The sequence below is a fragment of the Microcebus murinus genome, chromosome 6 (assembly GCF_040939455.1).
Source record: "Microcebus murinus isolate Inina chromosome 6, M.murinus_Inina_mat1.0, whole genome shotgun sequence".
Lineage (NCBI taxonomy): Eukaryota > Metazoa > Chordata > Mammalia > Primates > Cheirogaleidae > Microcebus > Microcebus murinus.
In genome coordinates this window covers 110,997,201-111,010,084 of record NC_134109.1, presented here as the reverse complement: position 1 = coordinate 111,010,084, position 12,884 = coordinate 110,997,201, and the positions used below count along the sequence as shown (strand labels likewise).

Below are 12,884 nucleotides of genomic sequence, written 5' to 3'. Positions count from 1 at the left end.
TTACCGATATCTGTACTACTTTCTTTTCTAGCATAAGGAAAACTGCACTTCCCAGCCCTCTTGTTGGTTAACAGTGGCTAGTTCTGACCAGCTAAACGAGAGTGGAAGTATTGTGTGTCAACTCCAGACTGAGTCAGTGACAAACCCCTTTACTCTGCCATGTCATTGTAGAGCAGGCCTCAGCTGTGATGATGAAGCCACAATATCAAAGTGGCCTTGATTGCTGAGTGACCACATAGAGGTCAGCTAGATCCACAGTGAACTTTATGTGATCAAAAAGTAAATTTTTATAATGTTAAACTACTGAGATTTGAATGTGCTTTTTTTTATTTTTAACTACAACAGAGCCCAGCCTATTCTGACTGAAGATTTAGCATTAAACCATTGGCTTTTTACAAACTTGCAGAGAAAAAGAATCATCCACTTCAACAGAGATTCCATGTCTTCCAAGTCAAAATAGAAAACTTTATTTTTACGGTTTTTATTTGTATCTTCATTTTAAATAAGCCTCTTTAAAAAGAAAGCTTTTATTTTCATGCTAATAGAATTAGGATAGTTTGAATTTATTCTTGAGCAGAAGAATCAAAATAGTTTGAAGCTTTATGAATTATTGGCTGATCTTGCCTAAAGTACTTAATCACTTCCATTATTTGACTTCAGGTACAACTTCAAAATGGAAAGTTGATGGAATTTGCACAAATCAGCTCATACATGGTCCTGATTGGGCGAATTTACAGGCCAGAAAATGACTGTCTAGATTGTGATATGAACTTGAAGCTAGGACATGAGTAAAAGCCAGCATGTCATGTTTGCCTTACTTAGTCCTTTCCGTTGCAGTTTCTTACATAGATTTTAATTTTTAGAGCAGTTTTATGTTCACAGCAAAATTGAGCAGAGAAAGAGATTTCCTCAAATTCTGTAGCCCCCCAACCTCCCTCACTATCAATATTCAGAGTGATACATTTGTTACAATCAGTGAACCTACATAAACATCATTATCACCTAGTTCATAGTTTACATTTACTCTTGGTGTATATTCTATGGGTTTGGACAAATGTATAATATTTCTACCATTGTGTCATATAGAATATTTTCACTGCCCTAAAAGTCTGTTCTATCTATTCGTCCCTTCCTCCTCCTTACCCCTGGCAACTACTGATTTGTTTTTTACTTTCAACTTTTTATTAATGTCACCTCCGTTTAACTCCTTTGATGCCACCATCTCTGTTTATTCATTTTTCAGTCTGAAATACACTAGGATGGCTCTTTAAATTCGAGAACACATAATGGTACAAACAAATTGTAGAGTAAGAGTAACTTTAGCTTGAAGATTAAAGCAAAAGGCAGTTTTCCCTCTAGATTTTAAGTTTGTTTATATTTCCCCTTTAAATTAGTTCACTAACAAAATTTTAACATTTTAACAAAGTACAATAATATGAAAAAAAATCCTTGTTCTGTCTCTTCTTGCTCTGTTAAAGATGCTGAAATAAGAAACAATACTAAAAACATCTGACATTTAAAGAACTAAGCTGAATTGTGTAGAATATCAAATAGTGTTAACAAGCATCAGAACTAATACTGCATATGTGTGCCTGTGCATACTATTATATTAAGCTATTTTAGTTACTGGTTAATTCAAGTAAACTGCTACATAGCAGTAGGGATCTTGAGTGGCTTGAAACCATCTCTTTCTCAGGATAGTGGTTTTACACACCCATGGCAGGGATGCAGGAATCAAATAACTATTTTTCCTTTAAATAAGAATATTTATTAAAATCACATAAAACTAAATCAAAACTAGTATGGCAAATAATTTGGGAGGTTAAATCATCTGTTTTTCCAATTTCAGACTTGTATAAATTTAAAATGATCTTTAAGATAGCCACACTAAACAATTACAGTAGGTTTGAATACAACAATGTAGAATACAAGTAAATATACTTTTCATTGAATGTACGTCTTTTAACCTCTTTGAGTAATCTCTTACTCTCAATGCAAATTTACAAGGTTTTCGTTTTAGGAGTTTCATTCCTCCTTGACAAAGTTGAGAAGACAGTTTCTTAAAGTAGATCATGCATCTTCCACTGAGGGACTGATACTTAATTTACATATAGCTTCCCTTTTAACTGATGGACTTAAACTTGATCCACAGATTTGCACCTTGAACTTCAAAAGGTGGCTCGGCCGCTGTAGATGTGATGGCCTAATTCCTCCAAATTTGGCACGGGGTCAGCCGTGGCAAACTGGGCCGCCTCTTCTATCTCTTTCCTCACTTAGGCTTCAATTTCCTTTAATTCTTCCACGCTGGCCAGCTTGCTGGTGACCGTCCTGTCTGTGAGCAGCATGATGGGGTCGCTCTTGTTTCTCGCCTCCTGGATTTCTTCCCGTTTCCGGTAACTGATGCTGGGGTCGCTCACGCTGTGTCCATGGTAACGGTAGGTCTGCAGCTCCATCACGATGGGCCCTTTCCGGACGGGCAGTAGTCGGCGGCGAACTTGGTGGCCTCGCGCACACACAGGACGTCCATGCCGTCGACCCGCAGCCCGGGGACGAAGCCGCCCTCCCGTAGTCGTGCTGGCGGCCGCCCGCTGCACGGCCGCGCCCGCCGCGTAGCGGCTGTTCCCGCAGATGAAGCGCGGCAGCTTCCACAGCGCCGCCGTGTTGAAGGCCTCGCGACCTGGCCCTGGTTGGCGGCGCCGTCCCGTACAGGGCCGGGCAGACCGGGTCGTCGCCCTCGTACGCACAGGCAGGGCGATGCCGGCGCCCCGCGGGCCCCGCGCGCCCACGTCGCCGCCGCCGTAGAAGTTGGTGGCGCGCACGTGCACGGAGCCGCCTTGCCCGGCGCGCGCCGACGGCCCGCGCGTAGCAGGCGCCGTGGGCGCGGTGGGACGTGATCGCGTGGTCCGCGGGGTGGATGCCGGCCTCCGGGCCCGCGCAGCACGCCTCTGCCGTCGCACAGGGGGCAGAAGCCGCGGATGAACTTCTGCTTGCTCAGCTGGTCGGTAGCACGGTCCGGTGGCACTTGAGCCCGACCTGGTGAGCACAGCGGTGACGGGGCCTCCGCCAACCGATAAAGGGCGCGTTTCTTAACGCCAAACGTCGCGCCATTGGAGTAGTTACAAGAGGCCACCAGCACCTGGCGAGCTGGCTTCCGCACCACGCCTGACAGAACGCGGGAGACGGAGGCAGCGGCGTCTTCCTCATGGAGCAGCGGCGGCTCCCAACGACCGACCTTTTTACTGTCTTTGTAATTTTTTATTATGGCAAGACATACATAAAATTTATCATCTTGAACATTTTTAATTGTACGATTCAGTGGTATTAAGTACAGTTTTAATGTTGTACAACCATCACCACTGTCTCTCTCCATAAACTCTTTTTCGTTTTGTAAAACTGAAAGTATACCCATTAAACAATAACTCCCATTCGCTCTTTCCTGCACCAGCTGGCAACCACCATTCTAGTGTCTATCTCTGTGAATTTGACCACACTACTTCATCTAAGTAGAATCATAAAGCATTAATTTTTTTGTGACTGGCTTACTTCACTTAGCATAGTGTCCTCAAGGTTCACCCATGTTGTAGCACATTGCAGAATTTCCTTCCTTTTTAAAGCTGAATAATATTTCATTGTACATGTTATCACATTTTGCTTATCCATTCATCCATTGATGGACAATTGGGTTGCTGCTATTATTGTGAATAGTGCTGCTATGAACATGGATGTACAAATATCTTCTTGGGATTCTGCTTTCAATTCTTTCAGGTATGTACATAGGAAGTGGAATTGCTGGGCATATGGTAATATTTTGAAGAACCCCCATAGTGTTTTCCACAGTGGCTGTACCGTTTTTTATTTCTACCAGTAGTGTGCCAGAGTTCCAGTTTCTCTACTTTCTCACCAATACTTGTTATTTTCAGGAAGAGGTGCTTAAATTTATTTTTATTTATTTAGAGACAGAGTCTTGTTCTGTCACCCAGCCTGGAATGCAGTGGTGCAATCATGGCTCAATGCAGCCTTGAACTCCTGGGCTCAAGGGATCCTTCTGCCTCCAGCCTCCTAAGTAGCTGGGACTAGAGGTATGTGATGCCCTCACTCCCGGCTAATTTGTGTGAGTGTACGTGGAGGTGGAGTGGGCTTGCTATTTTGCCTAGTCTGGCCTTGAACTCCTGCACTCAAATGATCCTCCCACCTTGGCCTCCCAAAGTGCTGGGATTATAGGCATATGCCACAGTGTCTGGCCCTATTTTCTGGGTTTTTTAATATAGGCATCCTAATGGGTGTGAGATGGTATCTCATGATGGCTTTGGTTTGCATTCCTAATGATTCTTTCTCTGTAGTTTTGCATTTTCCAGAATATCATTTCTTTGCAATTTTAAATGTGAGCATAAATTTATGCTATTGTTTCTCAAAGGTTTTTATATTACAATATCTCCTTTTAAGTGAAATATTTCTACGTAAGCTTATGAGATCTTTTTGACTTTAGAAAATAGTTTGGGAAAGCCACTTAGAGTCAAAGTTTTTGAACAAGTATAACAACTAATTTGCCTCGTTTTAACATTGAATTTTTGCCAAGTAAATATTTGGCCAGATTTCCTGGCTGCTATCAATATAAAGTTTTTTACAACCAGTAGCTCAACTACCTAAGGGTCTCCAGTGTAGCTACCAAAATGTTTCTTTTATTTGGGGGGGAAAAAAAAGACTCAATACAAGTACAGAGAAAACAAGGACCATAAGATACCTAGAGTTTGCCCTATCTTTGTTTCAAATTAACTGGACCATGAGTTGTAGAAAGGAAACCATTTGTGTTTATAAAACTATTTTTAAAAAATTTAAGGGATTTTTTAAAATATCAAAGCTTAATCATGGTTTTTACTTATCTAAAAAGAAAACCACACACTTTTTTTGGGTATACACCAGTAGTCCCAGCTATTCAGGAGGCTGAGGTAGGAGGATCTCCTGAGCCCAGGAGTTCAAGATCAGCCTAGACAACATAATGAGACCCCATCACGAAAAATAATAACAACAATAATTTTTTAGAAAAGAAATTGAACTAAGACTATTTGGGCAACTACAAATTAAAAAAAAAAAACAACTTTTGTTTTCTGTTCCACATAAATATTTTTCTTCTCTTCTAAGACCAGGTTCCAGTGAGCAGAAGGCATGACTACTTTGCTACATGATTGTACCATTAGCCACAGTTGGTAACAAAAGTAAAGAGACCATCTCATTACAATGATATGCTAAAAGCCTAAACTAAGATCTTTCTGTGCCAGCTGCTGGCCTGTCTGAATTAATGCTTTGTTGTTCCATCTACAACAAATGATGTCATCCAAGTCATTTATTTTGTACAAGTACTCTGTAATAAAAAAACTTGATTAAAGTTAATTATGGACTGCCTTCATGGTGGTAGGGAAGACTAGGCTGAGGCAGAGCTATGACTAAGCTACTTACAGTTATTTTACCTTACTGTTTGTCATACAGCAATTAGTCTTCAGTCTCTGCTCCTTCAGCCCTTCCACTTTATAATCCCCAACAACTAAGCAAAACTTTCCTAAACTCCCAAACAATGCACCAAAGCAAAACAACAATTACTGGGAGCTTAGAAAAGGAAAAAGAGAAGAATGATTTGCTTTGATGTTTGCTACCTTCTGCTAAATTTAAAGATCTGAGAAACATCTAATTTATTTATAAAATTTCATGTGGCAAAAAGAAAAAGAAGTTCATATGGAAATCAATGTATTATCCTACATTAAAATAAGAATAAAAGAAATATAAGCTCCTTGAGGGCTATAGCTGTTTCTTCTTTGCCATTGTATCTCCAGTGCCCAGTATGGGATTAGGACATAGTAGATCTTGAATGAATTACACTATTGGTGGAAATGACACAAGATGAAAGAAAGCTGACATAATATCAGTTTGTTTCAGTGACTGTATTTTTAAATGTCTCTTAGCCTGTTCTTGCCTTGTGGTTTCTATATTCTTTATCTCTTTGGATATTTAAATAGATTTATTTTAAAGTGTCTTTGAGATTATTCTGTTAATTCTAGCAGCGGTCCCATTTGTTAGTCCACTGACTCTCCCTCATATGGTTTACAAATTTTGACTGCATCTTAGTGAGTTGTTTTCATGGAAGTTGGATGTGTCCAAGGTTGTGGAAGTGTCCCTATGTAGTGTGACTTCCAGTTTGCCTCTGTGGTAAGCCCTGTGGGTTTTGTCAGTTCTGGACAGGTTGAACAGGAGCTGGATCCCCCATGTCTGGGGAAGTATGATGTGGGAGAGGCCCTTGTAAAGACCATTTCAGAATGTATATGAGTACAGTAGTCAAGACTGTGTGGTCTTGGCATAAGAATAGGCATATAGATCAATGGAATAGAATTGAGAGTCCAGAAATAAATTGTCACGTTTATAGAGAAGGGTACAAAGACAATTCAATGGGGAAAGGATAGTCTCGTCAACAAATGGTGCTAAGACAGCTGGATAGCTACGTGTAAAACCATAAAGTTGAACCCCTTCTTCAAACTGTATACAAACATTTACTCAAAATGGATCATAGGCCTAAATGTAAGACCTAAACTATAAAGCTCATAGAAGAAAATACTGGAGCAAACCTTTGTGACTTTGGGTTTGGCAGGCCTTCTTAGGATGCCAAAAGCATAAGTGACAAAACAAAAAATACATAGACTGTACTTTGTTAAAATTTAAAACTTCTGTGCATCAGCCAGGTATGGTGGCTGACGCCTGTAATCCTAGCACACTAGGAGGCCGAGGCATGAGGATTGCTTGAGCTCAGGAGTTCGAGACCCCATCTCTACTAAAAATAGAAAGAAATTAGCCAAACACCTAAAAATGAAAAAAATTAGCCATGCATGGTGATGTGTGCCTGTAATCCCAGCTACCTGGGAGGCTGAGGCAGGAGGATCGCTTGAACCCAGGAGTTTGAAGTCACTGTGAGCTAGGCTGATGCCATGGCACTCTAGCCCAGGCAAGAGAGTGAGACTCTGTCTCAAAAAAACAAACAAACAAACAAAAAAAAACTGTGCATCAAGAAAGTGAAAAGTGAAAGTGAAAAGACAACCCACAGAATGAGAGAAAATATTTGCAAACCATATACATTATGGGTTATTTATATTGATATATCTAGAATATATAAAGTATTCTTATAACTCGATAATTAAAAAGCAAAACAAATCACTGAATTAAAAAATGAGGAAATTATGTGAATAGACATTTAACCAAGAAGATGTACAAAAGGCCAATAAACACATAAAAAGAGGCTTATTAGGGAAACAAATCAAAGCCATGATGAAATACTAGTTCAGACCCATTAGGTGTGTGTATAATCAAAAAGGCAGACAATAACAAATGTTGGAGAGGATGTGGGGAAACTGGAGCCCTCAGACATGGATGGTGGGAATGTAAAACAACACAGCCAGTTTGGAAAACACAGTGTGGTGGTTCCTCAAAAGGTTAAGCATAGTTACACATGACCAAGCAATTCTACTCCCAGGTGTATACCCTGCAGAAATGAAAACATATCCACACAAAAACTTGTTCAAGAATATTCATAGCAACACTATCTGTAATAGCCACAAAAATTGTAATCAGTGTAAATGTTCATCAAATGATAAACAGATAAAATAGAATATGGCATATATCCATACAATGAAATGTTATTTGGCCATAAAAATGAATGAAGTACTGATACGTGATACAACATGAATGAATCTTAAAAACATTATGCTAAGTGAAAGCAGCCAGTCACAAAAGACTATATATTGTATAATCACATTTCAGGTGAAATGTATAGAGACAGAAAGTAGATTGGTTTTTTTACCTAGGCCTCGGGATAGGGGTAGGGGTAGTGTTGGCTAGTAAGTCCCTGAATTCCTTTTGGGACGAGGAAAATGTTCTAAAATTAGAATGTGGTGATAGTTGCACAACTCTTCGAATATACTAAAAACCACTGAACTGTACACTTTAAATGGGTCAATTTTATGGTATGTGAATTATAATATGCCCATCTTAAAAAGGGAAACAACTCATATGACCTCCCCACCAGAGAGCTGATCCACGGAAGGCCTCACTAAATGGTCATTGTGAGTCAATAATAGTGACAACCACCTGAGAGAAGAGTGCATCCTCACAAAAGATGGTCACCACCCTGCCCCATCACTTCCCCATCTGTGACCAGCAGATTACATAACTACCCCACCCCTACTGCAAGCCCGTGAAATTCAGTGCTCAGGGGACTCAGTAGCTCTCTGAAATTCAGTAGCTCTCTGGGGACATTTTGAGAGCATTTAAAGAGCAGGATCAGGGATTCAAGGTATGCTGCAATTTATGAGACAAGCCAGCACAAAAAATAATTGCCCTTTGTTCTGCATGGTTTTAGAATGCTCCAAGTAGACATTCATGTAGATGAAACACCTGTTTATGATCATCTGAGCCTAGAATCAAACTCTATTTTAAATTATTTTTATATAGTTTTAATGTGCACAGTATTTCTAGAAATTCAGCTACTATGTAAATCAAAGAAAAAAGATGCTTTATTTTATGTAGAACTTTTCAAAGAATTGTTCACCATTCAGAAAACCAGGTCTTAAATGATGTTGCCATGGCTTTCTGCATTTGTTCCGAGTCTTCATAGTGCAAACATCTGACTACAGTACTTCAATATGTCTTCTGGTATAGTCATGCCCAAGTGTTTATATATTAAAATAATACTCCTTTAATAAAAATTACTTTCCTTTTATCTATCCTTCCTATTCCAATTAGAGCACTATACTGTGTGTCAGTCAAGACCCCCTAGGAAACAAGTGGTGCTCTATTTGCACAGGTGTGGGCGGGTTTAAGGGAACCAAGTGGGGCTTGTGACACACCCTGGGCCAAACAACAGCAGAGAGACTGTATTGCCCCTTGACCTGAAGGGGCCTGGGACAGGTACGGTGTTGGTGAGGCCCAGCCCTGCCCCCTTGACCTTTGACGGTAGAGACATGCCAGCACAGTAGTTGTCTCGGTGGGGCAGGGGTTAGGCACCCTCGTCTCTTTCCTCCGCTGTTGTATCTCCTGTCTGTGTCCCACTGGCCTCAATGCAATAGGAAGCCAGAGAGCCAGGGAGGCCAGGTGATGCCACCTGTGCAGTAAGCCTCTGTGCCCAGAGCAGGCCAGGCAATAGGAGGATAGGGAATAGATGGGGGAAGGGAGGCAATCATGATGTGTTGACCTTTTAAAAATTTTATATGTAGGCAAGTTATACAACCTATGAGTTCAGTTTCAGGATAGTAAAGCAGATGTTACAACAAAGGACGCGTTGGACCTGTTTGGGATTGACAGTCACTGCCTAGAACCACCAGTGCCTCTAGGAGGGAAGGGAAATAGGTTTTGAATAGAGATTAGTTAAAAATAAAAAGACTGTGTCTTAAATACTATGCCCTAATTCTGTTGTCCTCAACCCTCCCCGCCCTGGGCCATAGACTGGTACCAGTCCCTGACCTGTTAGGGACAGCTGCACAGCAGGAGGTGAGCAGCAGATGAGCCAGCAAAGCTTCATCTGCATTCACAGCCGCTCCCCATCGCCCGCATCACCACATAAGCTCCGCCTCCTGTGAGATCAGCAGCAGCATTAGATTCTCCTAGGAGCACGAACCCTACTGCAAACTGTGCACTCAAGGGATCTAGGTGCAGCGCCTTATGATACTCTATGCCTGATGATCTGAGGTGGGGCTGAGGTGGTGGTGCTAGTGCTGGGGAGCAGCTGCAAGTACAGATCATCATTAGCAGAGAGGTCTGACTGCACAATAAATGAAATGCGCTTGAATCATCCTGAAACCATCCCTCCCACCCTGCGGTTCATGGAAAAATTGTCTTCCATGAAGTTGGTCCCTGGTGCCAAAAATGTTGGTGACCCTAGTCCATAAAGTAAGGAGCTGTAGCCACAGAAATGACAGGCAGATTAAGGAATCTGACCTAGATATCCTTAAGGAACCCACGTCCCAGTGGGAAAGACGGGCTTAATCTGGTCACTGTTGGGGGACAATTAATTTTTACACAGAATTGCTTGTATAATGTTAAGAAACAATAAAACAGTCTGGACTAACCAATACACATACATTATATTTAATATTATTAAATCATGTACAATTATAGTTTTAGGAGAAAGGCAACATATCTTAAGAGGCTAATCCAGTTCTAGTAGACTGAAAAAATAATTCTTCTTCCGATCATAGAAGTAAAATGCAAAATGAATGAAGCAGGGTCCACCAGCAGGCCTGGCGTTGGCAATGGCCGCAGGAGTCCCCTCACATCTCACTGCTGTCACCTGTCGCCCCTCCTTCCCACTGCACCTCCTGCCCTTACTCTGCACTTGTTGCCTAGCTCACCACAATAAATGATAGTTTTTCTTGGTTTGTTCCCAAGTTGTGACAAAAATGTCTCCAGACATTGCCTAAACGTCCCTCTTTAGAACCACTGGTCTAGTTGCTCTGAGTTGTTTTAAAAGCCTGGTTTTGAGAGCCCATAACCTTGTTTTCTGTGTCTGCTCTCACGGGAAGCTGCAGAACAGTGTCTGGGAAAAGCTCTAGGCAAGTGTCCGAAGTTCTGACCACCGCCTTGGGCCTTCCTGTCGCTGGACAGTCCCAAGCAGCTCTCTCACTTTGCCTGCGTCTGTTTCCTCATCGGAGGGCTAAGGAAGAGATCAAACTAGCGGATCCTAATGTCCTTCCAGCTCTGACATTTTGTCCTTGCCTACTTTCCCCTAGCAACCAGTTGGAACTGGAGTGTATTTCATATTTGATACATTTATTGAAAAGAATTTTAAGTTTCCCAATGAATTAAGAATAAGTTAATACATTTCTTTATGACTGTGACTTTATCAATTCTCTACCTCCACCTCCACCCCAGTAAGTTTCTCCTCCTACCCGACGCCCCATCCTCCCAGGGGACAAACTAAAAGTAAGGCATGACATTGTTTCCATTCCTAAGTTACATAACCCTCTTTAGTATGGAATATGATTTAAACAGACAGAAAGAAACACTGCCTTTTTATGAAAGGAATTTGTAAATGGAGATGATAGATTTAACAATTTAACTTTCAAAGACAAAAAAAAAAGTCTATAGGAATTTCAAAATGGAGATGTTATTTTAAAAAGTGTAATGCTAGTATTAAGTGAACTTAAATGAACAATTTCCAGATTGGGCTGTGTGATTCCAAATGAATCTATGATCATCCAAAGAAATGCCTGCCTGCCTGCCTGCCTTTCTTCCCTCTCTCCTTCCTTCCTTCCAATATCATTTCCTGAGCTCTTTGTGGGTGCAACATTATGACAGGGAAGCACGTTGCCTATAGGTTTCTCTGCAACTAGAGCACCCTGGCGTTGGGCCTGGCCCTGCACCAGGATGCAAAGTCCAGTCAGAAGCACAGCCCTGCACACAACTAGCCGTAAAGGAGGCAGGGTGCAGTCCCACACACCTCCAAGTCAGTCCCAGTGAAGCCGTCCTCACTCTCCCAACCAGAAACCTGGAATCCTTGACTCTTCTCTCATTTTATTTCCACCCAGCCACTTCTCGCCACCCTGCCTGGGTCATCTGTGGCCGCATCGATGCAGCGGCCTCTCCCCCGTGCCCCACCTCCCGCTCCGTTACCCATTCTCTACCGGGCGCCAGCGTGTCCTCCCGCCCCGCTCTCACTCAGAGTGCCGTGGCCTGTTTGCAGGATGGAGGACGAACACAGGACAAAAAACACACATGCAGAACACAAAGAAAAATGCAGACACACAGACAGATGGTTGACTCGAGTAAAAATACACCAGATCCGTTTTATTTTTATACTCTAAAAAATTAAAGTTAGTTGCTAGTACATAACCACCCAGGCATTGCAGCAATGGCCATAAATTCTGGAATAGCCTTGGGGAAGCAGACGTCCCCTGACTCAGAATCTCCAGGTGGTTGCTCTAGGCACTAGGCATAGATCACGGACCGAGATTAGCAAGGATGGGCAAGGTGAGCCACAGGGGGCATTTCTCATCCCCAGCTTTCTTAGGGTGACCCCCTAAAATCTTCAGCTGAATCCAGAGGCTGCACCTGACTTAGGCCGCCCCTCCCTTGAGGGGTCTTACCTGTCACTGACTAACCAGCCATCTTATGGGGTGTACACAGCAATCACAGGAACAATGTGTTAATCGTGTGGCCTCCAGAACCCCAATGCCGTGGGGTAGGGTAGCTCTTGCTTACTTGCAACTCAGGTCCTTTGTTATGCCTCTAGGCAACAATTATGCCTCAAGGCAACAGAGGCCTTGTCCGGAACATATTACTTTTAAATGCTCTGGGCAGAGCATGTACATTACTAAATTTAATTCTTAAACTAGGAAAATATATGTCAGTCCCCTACACAGAGTAAAAGTCAAAGTCCTTACAATAGCTACAAGGTCCTACAGGATCGTTTCCCACCATTTCCCCTCTTTACTCCTCTCCCTTTGCACCAGACACTGTTGTAGTTCCTCAGACACACTGGGCGCGCTCCTGTCTCAGGACTTTTGTACCAGCTGTTCCCTCTCCCAAGGATGCTCTTCCTCAGCTGGCCATGGGGTAGCTCCTGCACACCCCCAGCCCCTGGTGACGGGTTGCCATCTTCATGTAGCTGCCCCGGCTCACTGTATGTGGCACTGCAGCCCACCTCCTGCATCCTGACTTCCCATGCTCTAAGCCCTGCTCTTGTTTTTTTCTGATCATACGTATCACCTTCAAACATGCTATTTACCTTACTTATGTTTCCCTCCGCTTGGGTGTAGAAGATCCAAGAGGGCAGAGTTCTGTGTTTTCTCCTTTCATGTTTTCCAAGCACCTAGAACAGTGACTGGAACATAACAAGTGCTCCAAAACCACCT

The 12,884-nt window shown here is 42.3% G+C and overlaps 1 pseudogene; it reads right to left on the bottom strand.

Annotated features, from left to right (window-relative positions):
- Positions 1-1,745: 1,745 nt before the first annotated feature.
- LOC105857183 (pyruvate dehydrogenase E1 component subunit alpha, somatic form, mitochondrial-like) lies at positions 1,746-12,682 on the bottom strand (annotated as a pseudogene).
- Positions 12,683-12,884: the final 202 nt, after the last annotated feature.